The sequence below is a fragment of the Pezoporus occidentalis genome, unplaced genomic scaffold, assembly GCF_034315485.1.
Source record: "Pezoporus occidentalis ecotype Australia unplaced genomic scaffold, CSIRO_AGI_Poc_V1 ctg94, whole genome shotgun sequence".
In the NCBI taxonomy this organism is placed as follows: domain Eukaryota; kingdom Metazoa; phylum Chordata; class Aves; order Psittaciformes; family Psittacidae; genus Pezoporus; species Pezoporus occidentalis.
Window position 1 is genome coordinate 348,357 of NW_026916304.1, and position 14,582 is coordinate 362,938.

General features: G+C 40.2%; 1 long non-coding RNA gene across 1 annotated transcript; it reads left to right on the forward strand.

Moving 5' to 3' along the window:
* The first annotated feature begins 1,519 nt into the window (after nt 1–1,519).
* LOC134157298 (uncharacterized) lies at nt 1,520–14,337 on the forward strand. Its single transcript, XR_009962270.1, has 3 exons — nt 1,520–1,835; nt 13,267–13,395; nt 14,200–14,337. It is a non-coding gene; the product is annotated as an uncharacterized LOC134157298 (long non-coding RNA).
* Nucleotides 14,338–14,582: the final 245 nt, after the last annotated feature.

Sequence of the window (14,582 nt, forward strand, 5' to 3'; positions counted from 1 at the left end):
TTTGCCATCAACTGCTTTGCCTTTTGCTAATGCTCACTTGAACAGGATGGATTTTCTTTGTTAATGATGGTGCTAATGTTTCTTGTCTCTTTTCCAGCTTGCTTGTCTTTAGCTGCTTTCCCACATTCTCCAAGTCTTAAGGAGGAGGATGGACAGCAGAGATCTGTAGCATTTCTTAAAGGCAGCAGTTGAAATGATCTGACACTGACTCTGTTTAAGGCTAAATTGTGCATATTTATCCTTAGCTGAAAAGGATCATTAGATTATGCCCCATGCTCATATGAAATTGATAGTAACATGTGCAATGAGCCTGTCCTCTCTTTTATGACATTACGGACTCAAGCATTTTACACATAAATAGGGCAAGATGTGAAGTAGAGTGCATACTTCTTTGAGTTGGGAGGCATGCACCATAAATCAGGATATGTGTGCATAATTACAAGATATCAGAACAAGTCCCAAGGGTATTTTTAGCATTGTACAATGTTAGATAGACCTGCTTTCCTAAAGAACATTATCCTTCTTATTGCTCCACTCCTGGGTACCAGACGGCTTTGTCGGCCAGATTACTTGACACAGTAGCAGTATGATAAATGGCAGCTGCAAGAGTATACAGTGTTTAATTGCACAATCAGAGCTTAAAACTTCTCCTGATTAAATTGTGCAAAGCCTCTCAACTAATTGTCTGAAAATGTCTTCAGGGCTGAGATGTGAGAACCAAAGGCTTGGCTTTTCTACCGGTGTGCAGTGTTTTGGGAAGGTAGCTTTACCTGGCTGAATCCTATATTTGTTTAGGTTGGAAAACCCCATTATGATCATTGAGTCCAACCCTTAACCTAACACTGCCAAGGCCACCATTAAACCATGTCCCCAAGTGCTACATCTACGTGTGTTTAAATACCTCCAGGGGTGGTGACTCACCCTTTTCAAATGCTTAACAACCCTTTCAGGAAAGAAACTGCTCCTCAGCTCACCTCCCCTGGTGCAGCTTGAGGCCGTTTCCTCTTGTCCCATCCCTTGTTCCCTGGGAGCAGAGCCCAGCCCCTCCTGGCTCCATCCTCCTGTCAGGCAGTTGTAGGGAGCGATCAGGTCCCCCCTGAGCCTTCTCTTCTCCAGACTGAACCCCCCAGGTCCCTCAGCCGTTCCCCATCACACTTGTGCTCCAGGCCCTGCACCAGCTCCAGTGCCTTCTGAACATGCAATGAGGGGCTTTGGGAAAGAATAACAACATCATCGCTGTGCTGGAGTATCTTTATTTTTAGAAGCGTTTGGCCATGAGAAACTTAATTTGCAATGTAACTTTCAAACATATTTGAAAGGATTTGACAGGAGAGAGGAAGGATCTGTTTTGAGTTTAAATACTAATTTTTTGGCTAATTGTTAGTGTAGGCATGAATATGAATTTGATCATAATAATACCTGATTTTTTTTTTTTAAGGTAATTTTCTTCTTTTTCTCTGTTTTCAGGACAGAGAAATGCATTCCATACAGCTGGGGGACACATCAGTCTTCCCCATGCACCTTGTCCTTGTGTCAATACTGAGCATTAGCTGTGCCTTCTTGACTGCCACAGTTCAGGATCAGCTTGAGGAAAGCCACCAGTGCTCAGGTTCACTGAATGACATGGACTGGACACACAGGCAGTGTCTTGGGCAGCATTCTCATTTTGATACCTCTAAAACAACGACCACCAAACAGGAAAGAGAGGAGCGAGATGAATCACAATGTTGTATTTGCTTGTATTGTCCACATGGGCTGCTGCTGAGTTGGCAGGAAGGAAGAGGATGGAAAACAAACCAGGACAAAAGTGAAAAAGGGTGAGAAGTACCTCAATAGTAAGAAAAGCTATGATTTCTTTCTTTTATCATGTAACCTAAGCTTGTGTGCAGCAGAGTGTGTGCTCCCCATTGCAGCTGAGTTCAGGCTTAGGAGTGTAGTTAGAGCTTTGATGCGATCATTGTTCCTAAGAGCAGATTGTAAACCTACTTTTGCACAAAGCCAAGACAGGGTTCTTACAAAACCTTAAAGGTGGTTATACCATGTGATTTCGCAAGAGACTAACGAGCTTCCTTGAGCTCTCCTGTGTCATTCCTGTCTCAGTGTATAAAGCAGCACCTTAGAGGGCAGGATGCCTTCAAATTGATACAGCAGGGATGGTGGTAAGAAGGGATGGGAGAAGAGGCACTGTCCAGTTGTCTTTTTCCTTGGGACATGTGAGATAATAGGTATGGCAGATCTTAATTACTCCCCTTTATGGAAGAGGGTCTGTATGAAGAAATGCTGGCTTGCTGTTGCAATGCAGCTCTCCACTGCTACTGCAACACCCGTAATCTTCTCTGTGAGCTTCTGAATATGAATTGTTACCCTTTTTTTTGGTCATCTGTTTTTCTGAAGGTGGAAAATATATAAATGTATATATAAAAAATATAAATGGCTTTTAATGTGTTTTTAAGTTTCACAGGGAAAGACCCCTGTACTGATTTAAGTACCTGAAGCCTCTTATTCTGATGTTCTTTTGTGGAGCAACTAGCTGCCATTTACCTTCCTTTAGGCAATTTACTCATATCAATTAATTGGATAAGAGCCACAGGCAGGCTTTAGGTATTTTAAAACTATTATCCTCATTTACTGCAAGAGAAAATAGCATCTAAATTTTCCTCAAGTTTTCCAAAAACATTTGTCTCTTTGAACAAACTGAAATTGCCACAACTTTATTTGTCCTTGCTGGTCTGTGTTATCTTCAGATCCACAGTTAGTTTTTCTTCGCTTCTCATTTGTGTAAGGACACTCTTGTATCTTAAAATGGTGAAACCACTCACGATGCCTGTACGTTTGCACCCATTGCTTAGAGGGTGTACCTTGCACCATTAGTTCTGTGGGTGTTTAGTTGGTAGACAGTTAAAGTTTAATCCTAAAGCTAGTTTGCTGCCATTTTATTCCTCCATCTAATAGATGAAAGAAGTCAAATTCATGACGTTCTCTTTGCAGCTAGGGATGGCGGCGTGATTTCTTTCTTGTGCCTTTGTAAACCTTTTGTAACATGGCCTAAACTATTTTGAGAGGAAGGTGCTACATAGACTGATGGGCACATTAAACAGTGTGTGTTCCTAAAACAGGCCTTATCCACCACTTAAATGCAAGGAAAACACTTTGCAAAGGTATTAAACATTTAACAGGCTTAAAAATATACTTTTAATAACGGAGTGGCTCGTTCCCCTGGCAAAATGGGATTTTTTGATTAATTTCTGGGAGATGTTAATTTTTAGGCAGCGGTGTAATATTCCTCTTCAGATTTTCACATAACACCGAAACATCTTTAAATTTCACCTTACGATGCATTCAGGGATTTTTTTAATTAAATCTGGTACTTGCAGGTTTCATATTGGCTGAATTATTATTTGGCTTGTATCTGCCTTTTAGTTTTATGCCCATTTAGGTGTATCAGTCAGTTGAGTCATTCTAAACCCCACTGATTTTGTCAAAAGGATGTAACTTGCAGCAGCAGGCCAAGGCTGTTGGGTTTTTCACAGTGTGGATGGATTCCTGCAGTGCAAGTCCTTTGTATCTTAGAGGCATCTGCCCTTCCACACATGATATCAAAACGTATAGATCACATTACGTACTGTGATTTATTTCTAGGAGCCTGAAATACCACATTTGCTGTGCAGAAGTGCTGGATCTATGGCTTTTGAGTGCCCACATGAACAAGTCCATTTTTAATGTACAGAGTTAAATATCTAAAGAAGTTTGGGTTGGTTTGTTTTTGGGGTGAGGGTGTCAGGTTTATATGAATGTTACTTATTTCAAAGCATGTAAATCTGTGCATGTTCTTATCAGGAAAAGTACAGGACTGAGAGATTTTGTGTTAGTCCTAAACTAGACCTTGAAAATGAAGGGTGAGGGGTTTAAAGTTTTAGGATACATTTCCCAATAATCAGTCTTTTCTCTTTTTGAAGGGATTAATGAAACACTTTAAAGCTGCATTGGGTGATGGCCTGCAGCATATTACTGAGGGCTCATTATCTTGTCAAAGCTCCTAAAATAGGGACTCCTTAGGAGTGATGTTGTTACTCAGTGAGTTAATATGGACTTAGTCTTTTTCTGTGGTGCTAGGAGGGAAAATGCTACAGTAGGTGGAGATGAAAATGCAGGACCCTGTGAGACTCTTCCCACTGCACTGGTTCTGAATTTGTTTCGAGCAAATTGGATTTGTTGCTTTTGAGTTTTCCTTCTGAAAAGTCTCTTGTGACTTTATTGTCAGCTGAAGTGTTTATTGACTGAGGAGTGCTTGCATTGTAGTGATGGATATGGTGATCCTGGTAAACACTTCGGGGCTTTCGTGATGCAATATGCTGTGTAAGTGTTTGTGTCATTTTATGCTGGAGTGGGCAGCAGCTTATTTAAATAAAGGGTAGAATAAAAAGCCCATAGTTTCAGCAGCCATTAGTTTCATTAAAGCTAGGACGAAGATAAGAGTGAAATGATTTGTGGATAATATACAAATGTCTCAAAGTAGAGAAGTAACACAGGCTCCAATGCCATTATTGCTGGGAGAAGTGCCAGCCTTCTCATTATTTTTAATGACTTCCAAACTGGACCCTTAGTGACTGATGAGGTAAGCGATTTTAGATGGGAAACACAGTATCTACAGTGCTGGGGGGTGCTGGATGCCCTCAGTTGTTAAGGGCCATGGCTGTGCTCAGGGTGCTGTGAGAGGCAACAGACAAATTGCAGGTAAAAGGCTCCCATGGCTACTCCTTTAGGAAGGGGCAAGAGAAAAAAGGAAGTTTTAATGAAACAGAACCATCTAGGTGATAAAAATTGCGTGTGATGACACAGCTTCTGAACAAACATCCATCACTGCAGAGAGGTGCGTACTCAAGAATACAGCTGCAGCACTTTGATTTTATCCTAATATTAAAAAAGCCCCCAAACCTAACCCCCCCTCCAACTGTAGCAACTGTTTCTGTTTATTAAAAAAGATAAGCACCTCCCGAAGTTCTGGAAGCTGTTACTAATGAATGGTAAATGGGAGGGATAGCAAATACAGGAAGCGTTTCAGTGGTGGAAAAGGGATTTCTGCAGGAGCTGGGCTCCTGGTTTTCACTCTGTCTGGCACATCTATAGCTGTATGTCAAACAAGAGGCCAGACAGCCCCTTACCCATGTTTGCCCCTCTCTGGACAGGGCATCCCTTCCCTTCCCTTCTGGCTGGACATGTCTGCATAGAAATGTTTCCTATTGTGTCCAGTGTGTTAAAAACCAGACTTTTTCAGATTTCAGAGTTGCTGATCAGTCAGTGAAAAATACTGCTTGGTGTGGAGCAGGGAAGTTGCATTGTGCTGCTGCTGTCATGATGGAACGTCTGCTTTGGAGGTTAAGGTTACTGCCAAGATGACCCAGTGGTAGCAGCCATACCCACAGATTGGGCAGATTTAAAGCAAACACGAAGAAATATATTTGTATGGGTTGGGTTTTTTTTAATGCAATAGATTCAATTGTGGTGCTCGCTGCTGTGTGATATTTGGGAAGCTAAATATATAAACAGATTACAAAGATATTAGAGAGGTTCATGGAAGATTGGTTGACTGATGGCTATTCAGAATGACAGCTGACGTGCGGCCCCCATCTTGGGAAATCCATAAATCACTGTGTGCTCAAATTTGGAGGGATAAAACAAGAGGAAGGCTCATGCTCTGTACCCTTCTCCCGGTCCCTGGACTTCTGTTACTGACCCACAGAGAAGGGGCACAGTGTTGGCCTCACCCTTGAGCCAATGTTGGATGTCTATTCCTATGTCCAGGGATGTAGATTTTCAGGCACTCACATGTGGTCCTGCTCCAGACAAGGTTAATAACATTGCTCTGCAGTCTTAAAAGTAGCCTCTGCATATGAGACACATGCACAGAGGGTTATGGCTAGTGGAAATGTTAGGTGAGCACTCCACTGTATAAATTCTCACTGCCCTTAAGTGTAAGTTACTTTAGACACATAGTAATATCCATAATGAAAATGCTCCCCTGAAGTAAATAATTAAATGAGGATCAGAGTTATGAACCACAAAGTGACACAGGCGACAGGCTTGCCTTAAGTAGGACAATTAAACTGTAAATTAAAGTTAAACCGCTCCATGAAACTAGAATATCAGGTAAGGTAATTATTTAAGAGTAATAGGTGAGGTCTGTATACTGAATCAATAAAAAGGGTTCTCTTGCAAGAAAGCTGCTTGGAAAGCACTATAAATTAATGTTTCACTCAGAATTGGGCAAATAGAATTGTGGTATCCAAATAGTGCATAGAATGAAGTATCAATTAGCTTTAGACAAAGTGGGTTATTAAAAAGAATATTCAGGAATTCTGTAGGCAGTTTTAGGAGCTTTCAGCACCTCTAGTGTGAGCTTCAAGGCCCTTTCTGGATTTAGAGGTGGTTTTGGCTTTGTCCAAGGGAGTAAGGCAGCATGCATTATGGGATACAGTTAGGGATGTTGTATGTTAACGGCAGGATTTAGCAATTCCTTGCTTGGATTAATAGTTCTTCCTCATGTAAGTATCATGACTTAGATTGTTGAGGTATTTTTGTGAGTAAGAGTGTTCTGAACATAGAACCATAGAATCATAGAATCCCAGACTGGTTTGGGTTGGAAAGGACCTTAAGATCATCCAGTTCCAACCCCTGCCATGGGCAGGGACACCTCACACTAGAGCAGGTTGCTCCAAGCCCCATCTAGCCTGGCCTTGAGCACTGCCAGGGATGGGGCAGCCACACTGCTTTGGCTTGCTGGTATCTCAGCAGCTTTACTGATGTTGTTTATCACAAAGGCAGAGCTGCTTAGATCATTTCTCATGATTGATATGCTGCTTGCTCACTCTGTGTGTGTGTGTGGTTTTATTTATTTGAAGTTCTATTAATGTAAATAATCAGAAACTCTGAAATCATTCCAAAACTAAATTAGAATCTGATCAGAGTAAGTCAGCAGCCTTTAGGAACTGGACAATTTGAAGCACACCAGCCTGTTAAATCAGAACATCCAAACATCACAACAAACAAGAAACTCATTTTGACAGCCTTTTAACTCTTAACTGAGAGAAGGAGCAAGAGAGGTTTTGTCATCTTTAAATATACAGTCTTAAAGCCTGGAAGGATTTAAATCTCTTTTTAGGTACTGTACTCTGTTTAGTGAAATATTTAGTGCTATTAAGATTGTGTAAACCATTAGACTGCAATTACACTACCACAGCACAGAGAGTAATAGTTCTGTTGGAACACAACAGTGATGCATGATTGACCCATTAAGATCGGAAGCTTTTTGTTATTAAAAAAAATCAATCACTGCTACAGTCTTGATTTTTGTTAGATTGCAATAAAAAGATCTTATTTGTGGATGTAAGAACTCCAGTGTCAACCTCTTGAAGGGTTTTTAGTAAGGATTCTTTGGATCAGGATTATTTTGCCTTACTGCAGCTGGAAACACACACCTTCATCTGTACTTAGCCAGAAGTGTTGTTTAGGCAGGTTGTGTGTCCAGGACTTGGAGCTGTTTTAACAGGTATTTATGAGAGAAGTTTGAAAGGTTGTGAGAGATTTTAAGTCATATTGTTGTCTATATATTCTTTTCCTAAAATACCGAAACGTGCACCCAATATACTGGCATCATTTTGAATACAAGTATAGGTGAAAGGTAGGAAGAAATGGTTTTTGCTACCTTGTTTGGCTTTTAAAGCATTTAAAGAGAGTTTCTATATGTACACAGTCAGGTTTTCACAGCAACGGGGGAATAAGAAGCATTTTGCAACTAAAAAGGAGATTGTAAAAACTTGCAAAACACGATCAGGCACTCAGGAGCTCTATTAACATCGGTAATAACATCTAACTAGTCAAGAAGAAAACGGATTTCATTTCCAATTGCTAGCATTCCTTTCCATTTGCACATGTGGGTGTCGGTAGCGTATCTGCCTGTGCTTAATATAATCAGAGAGGAGACTGCGAAATACCTGAACTAGTCACCACTGAGCTAATTGCTGGGGACTAAAAACCACAGGTGTTTGCAGATAATTCCCTCTCCAACCATCCACATACTGAAAAATAAAGCAGGAAAAAAATCACTCTCAGCTGACAAATTCATCGGAGAAACTAATTTAAAAGTTTAGGAAGAATTAATGTCTGAGGGGGGGAAAGAAAGGCTGGCAATGATTTGTGTGTGCTTCACAAAGAGAATGAGTTTTGCCTATGGTGACTGAGGAGTGATGCTGGGCTTTGAAGGGGTGAATATGCGGCTAGCGGGGTGACTGGCGGATTCCCTCAGAAATGCTGCAGGAATGCACCCACTGCAGCAAGTTTTGGAAAGACATAGGAGGAGCAGAGATCAGAGGGAATGTGAAGAGTGAGGAGGATGGGTAGGTTGGAAAAGTGAAGAGAAAGCAGGAAAAAGAGAGTGTACACTATGCAGGCAGAAGCAGTCATGTTCTTTATCCTAAATGATTCCTTGTCCCGAGTGGTGGATGAAGAATGGTTTTAGTCAGTATTTAGGTGTATTTGGGCAGTGTTGTCTGTGGTAGAGGGTTGCTCTTGTTTCTCTTAGTTGGGCTGCCTTCTTCCAAAACTAGTTTAGGTCAGCGAAAATATGGTTTAAACTTAAGGCTGATTAAACATTGTTTAACTTGCATTGTCTGCAATATAGGTAAAACACATCGAACATGTCGACTTTCTGCATCTGCAATGAACTTCACACTTTTGATGAAAGTATGTGTTTGATAAATACTGAATAGGGGTTTAAAAGTGTGTGGGCATAACTATTAAAACACTGTATTAGTGAGAAAAGGGTGCATTTAAATGCAGAATTAACAAATATGACTCAAGGGTAGGAGGTATTGCTTTAGAGAAATGATACCATTTGAATAAGGCACTTGAAAATAACACATTAAAGTGTCTTTAATGTTGTAAGTTCTTTGAATTGTGTCTGTTAGCTCCATAGTAGAGGTTAGTTTGAATAAGCCATGGTACAGAAGTGACCTGGCCCCTATTTAAGCATGCTCTGGCATAAAGGGATCTTTGAAATAATGCAGATATGAGTAGGAATCTCTGATGTTCAGGGTCCCATCACAGACCCTGACTTTGGACCAGCAGCTGATCACATCCACCAGGCTCCTATATGTTTGGGATTCTGCTGACTGCCATAGAAGGCAGCCCCATGGCTATTAATCTGCACCAGTAATACCAGTTTCTTAATGTCTGTGGAGTGCAGGATTCTTGATTCTGGTTCTGCAGGTCATGCGAGGCCAGGAAAACAAATGTAATTGGGAATAGGGGAATGGCAGTGTTGAAGGAACCTATTTCAAAGAGCTGGAAAAGCTTCAGTCTCTTCCTCCACAAATTCTATTTAAAGGATCACAGGCAGAACACCTCAGTGTACACAACATACAGACTCGTGATGTTTTCTGTATAGCTTAGACAAGTTGGATGTTATCTCCCCACTTCTTTGGGATGCTTTCTAACAAGGCCTACCTGCCTTTGTGCAGTTGTCTCTTGCCTAGATAATGGGGGAGACCTGAACTGCTCTGTAAAATGAAATGACAAAAGTGCTGTATAAAACGTTTCAAGTTGTGTATTAGCAAGTGCATGTAAAAGAGTCTGGTCCAGCCTTTTAGGGCAAATCTCATTCCTCTCTTGTAGAGAGGCACTGAGGACAGCTTTATTTTAAGTGAAGCTTGGAGTTTGGCTGTCTGTGCCTTGGCTTTTGGCTGCATCCTCTGGCTATTGTCCACAGTGGGTGTTGCTGGGTTTTGAAGCTCTTTTCTTAACCAACTCATTATGTTCTGCTGTTTAAACCCAATTCTGGCTTTAGCTGCTATAGCTTTCTGAAGCCTGATCTTTTGTGGCATTCTTGCAGGTTCTGCTTTGGGTTTTTTTGCCTGCTTTTCTAGAGGAGGAAGTTGGACTCAGCCATGCTGGTTTCTTCAGGGCACTCACTCACCGTTGAATGCATTATTGTGTTCCCCCCACATTTGATGATGTGGGACAGAGCTTCAAAGATACCACGTTTCTTGGGGAACAGCTACATAAATACCATGGAACTGCTCACCTTTAACGTTAGAGAGATATTACACATGCCCAGTGGGGAAATCTGTGTTAAGAACCAGGAAAAACTCCAAGAGGAGACACAAAGCTGTAGGCATCCTGTCCATATGCAGGGTGTACTTCCCAGGCTGTGCACTGCACATCGATCTGCATCCCTTGGGTATCCCCGTGTGCTTTGCTGGTGCCTTTTATTAGCAGAGCTAATCTTAGCACTGTCTTTCTTGATTCCAGTTTAACACAGTTAGGATTTTTGAGTACTTTGACTTGTTTTTTCCCCAATACCAGCTGTCAGAAGCACACATAGGTCTCATGAAACAGGTGCAGTTTTTGAACTGATTTAGATGAAGAAGGGAGAGACATTTGGTAAGTATTAATTGGCAGGCACTTGGGGTAAGGACAGCAAACAGAATGGAAAGAACAGGAGTTAGGGAGTGCCTCATAAATGGGATTTATTTCACTTTACTTTTATTTCTTTATGTCTCTCTGATAAAAAGAAAAGGGGACGAAGACCTCATTCAGTTCTGTTCCTGTGGAGCCCTTCATGAGGCTATATCCCTCTGACTCATTAAGTGGATGGGAGCATTTGTTAACTGTGTGGCACCTCCCAGTCATTATCTTCTTTTGTCTTTGGTGTTCTTGTTTTTGCCTTTCTGTGTCTTCTAATATTTGAAATAAGCAGTAAAAATGTTAACACAGGAAATAATCACGGAGATCTTTTTTCTCCAGGTAACATACATTGCACAGAGCTTACCTGAGAAGTCTTGAACTCGTAGTATATACAAGAGCCCCAGCCCATTTTAAATGCTGCATTGGTTTTATGACAACTAGATTAGAGTTTCCCAGTCTATGGACCTAGCTTACAAGAAGTATTTGTAGATGAAGGTTAAAGGGTGGAGGTAAAGTAAGGAAAATGTCTCTTTATTCTCTGATGATGCTGAAGTCTGAAAGAAATATTATGGTCTGCATGAACAAACAAAAAAAAATGGGTATACTTTATACTGATTTAGATATGTGTTTAATGCTTGTACTTTAAATTTATACTACTTTGTACGCTATTATGCATTTTTCAGTGTGATTTCTGTTTATTATTGCCTGAAATGGGAACTTTGACATTGGAAAGAACTCTTTGTGTCCAGACAACAAGAAGGATGTAGATTGCATCAGCCTCTTTCCCCCTTGTGACTTTTCTTTGTGGACTAAATCCTCTGGTATTTGTGTGCTCAGTTTCACATGGAACACTTCAACACAACATCCCTGCCTTGGGGAGTGGGAGGAATGGTATGCTTTGAACAAGTGTCCTTGAGGCAGAAAACAACAGGAAGGTGCACTGCCGAGCATCCTCCTTTCTTTATGTATGCATATGGAGTGCAAGGTAATCGGGTCTGCTGTGGGAGAAGGTGCAGTGGAATCAGGGAGCTCTGGAAGTTCAGCAAAAACAATGCCAGGAGTGCAGCTTTCCTGTATCTGCTCTGCGTAATGGAGACTGGTTTCTTCAGCACTTGGATGCTCAGGCGTCCTGGGATTTTGTGAAGGACATGGAAAACAAGTGCATTTGCTGTACCTACTTCCTGCTGATAGTCTGGAAATGGAGCAAATCAGAGAGAAATGTAGCTTTTTGGATCATTAAAAATCCATTTTCATTAAAAGCCAAGGATTGCAGTGACATACTTATTTATACATTAGTCCCCTGTCTCTGCCTTTACAGATAGAGTGAAAAGAGAGCCTTTTCAGAACAGTTTTAAAGCCTAAACGAAAGAAAAGCATTCTATTTACCTTGAATTACTTACATGGCATACTTGTTTGGTTTTTTTTTTTCCACACTGTATAGAATGGCAATTACTCTGCATTCTTTCTTTACCACCAGCTCCTTTTGTCCTATGTATCTATAATTTGTTTTTATCTGTATCTTCCACCTATCTATCCATTTCCTCTTTGTGCTTAGAGTTGGTTGCAAATTATATTTGTGATGCAGGGAGCTTTCAATCTGACTGCCTTGATATTATTTTATGCAACCGTGACTACCGTAAAAATTGGCTTTACTGCCTCTTTTGTGTTATTGATTCAAGCCCATTTCAGAATTAACTTGTTTGGAATGATCTGGCAATGTTGTGTGCCCCAGGTTCTCTCAGGAAAAAAATTCGTATCTCATAACTAAATGCAATAAAATGTTCAAATATAGCTAAACACAGTTATATTTTGAATTTAGATGGAAGCCTTATGGAGTCAGTCAAACATACAAGGCATGTGTAAGTTTTAGTTCTAGGCTTACAAGTTGTGTACTGCAGAAAAAGTACTCAGAGATCAGCTTTTTCCTAGAGGTCTGTTCCTTATGGATGCCGTACGAAATGCCAAATCACATCATTCCTGTTTCCATCCTGGATTGGATGGACAGCAGTTTGACATTTTAACTAGAGCTGTACCTGTAATTTGAGATTATTGCTTTAATTCAGTCAGAGCTTAAGTCTTTCAAATCTTAGGGTTAAATCTGTCCTCGTGCTTAGGTGGAAATATTTGTGTGCTGACAGTCAGTGGAAAGCAATCTACAAACCTTAATCTTCCCTCATTAATGGCTTGACTGGTGAATTTGGAATTGGTTTTGTTATAAAAGGAGCAAACTAAGTGCTAGTATGAACAGGGAACTCTATAATATCAGTTAATTGTAACACCCAGGTGTTAGAAATCAGATCCCAGTGCCTAACATCTTTAACTAACCCATAAAACCAGTGCATACACTGAAAAGCTCATCTCCATTAGGGTTGTTTTCAGGTCAGAAATGTGAAGTACACTTTGAATAACCTAATAATGTTAGCCTTTCTATTTTACAGATGCCCCTGCCCTGATGTCCACCACAAAGACAACATCTCCAAGGCTGGCTCAGGCTACACTTCACTCTGGGAGCAGAACAGGTTTGGCTGGTGGGAAAAAGCTGTATGCCAGCTACCCTTTAAAATGCTTTGGCAGCCGTGGATCTGGAATACAAATCCCTTTTTTTTCCCCTTCTTACCTTTTTTCTGACTGGTGTCTCCTATTCTTTACTAATCTTTTTAGTGTCCTTTAGAGTACAGAGCCTTTTGTGAGTATATATATTAAATGTGTGGAGAGGAAAAAGCTACCCAGCGTGAGCACAAAACAGATGCATGTATATCTTGAGATGAGTGCAATATGGGTAAAGAACTATTAGTTTTCCCACAGTCGTGTTTCCATCTACTTATGAGATGTATACGTGTGCCTTGTTAGCAATGATCTTGTAAAGCAAAAGCTGAAGTTTTCATATCGGAGGAAACGTATATTGTTAAATGAGCTGAGAACATTCTCCCAAGGGTTAGCATTTCTCTTGTACATGTGAAATCCTCCTGAAATAAATGGCCCTATTATTTTAATTGGATCTTTTGGTATTAGAACATCTTTCTTTGTACTGCAGTAAAGAACCTTCTTTTCCTTCCTTCCTCCCCTGAAAATGTGAAATGAACAAACACAGGCGCTGCATTAAAACATTTATGACTTCAGCAGTAGAAGACTACACCGATATACACAGATGCACATACACATGTATAAATTAAATTCATATTTTATGATGTATTCCTCCATTCTATTACTATTTGGGGGTTGGAACTGGATGATCTTAAGTTCCTTTCCAACCCTAACTATTCTATGATTCTCTCTGAAAATATACAAACAGGGTTTCTGCTTATAGAATATGTATGATTAAAATTGTGTCTTGTCCTTTAGGCTGATTCCTTATTTACAATGCTGCTAATGACCAAGGCACTTAAAACCAAGAAAAAAGCTCCTGTTCTTTAATCAGAACAGAGTAGGAGATGTTCAGAAAGGATAGTATCTATTTAATAAATAAATTAAAGCATGCTCTTTAACTCCCCTAACAGTTGTCAGTAGACTTCAGTTCTCCAAGTATTTGGACTATGTGCTTAATTTTCTTCTGTGAGTGAGGGATTAGACAGTCTTAATAGAGAATGGACCATTCTAATCTGGTTTGTAGATCATCACAGAAGTGAGGAACTCTGTTTATCACATTGTGATCAACAGCACAATGGAGTATAAAATTTCCTGTGTGCATAGGCTTGAAAACTAATTTGTTGGTGTGTTTCTTTCCTCTGTTTTCTGCAGCTGTTCCATTGCAAACTGTTACTGCTGGTCAGAAAACCAAATATCTATTCTCCAGAGTTGGCTATGTGCTCGAATGTTTGAAGATTTGGTTTCTTTTATAACTTGAATGCAAGGAATTCTCCCCCTCCTACATCTGAATACGAGAGCTGAAAATACCTGTGTATGCATTGTGTGTTCAATATATAGATACAATAATGATGTGAACCTGAAAACAAAATTATAAAGGCAATTTTTTATCATACAGAAAAGATCAAGGAATTATTTATGTGCAAAATGAGAAAGTTACAGGGTTAGAGTTTATTGGACTTTCTTTTTAGGAGGTCTGTTCAAGTTTCATAAGGGCAACTAAGCTTTGAGGGGGCAAAAAATGCTCATAGACCAAC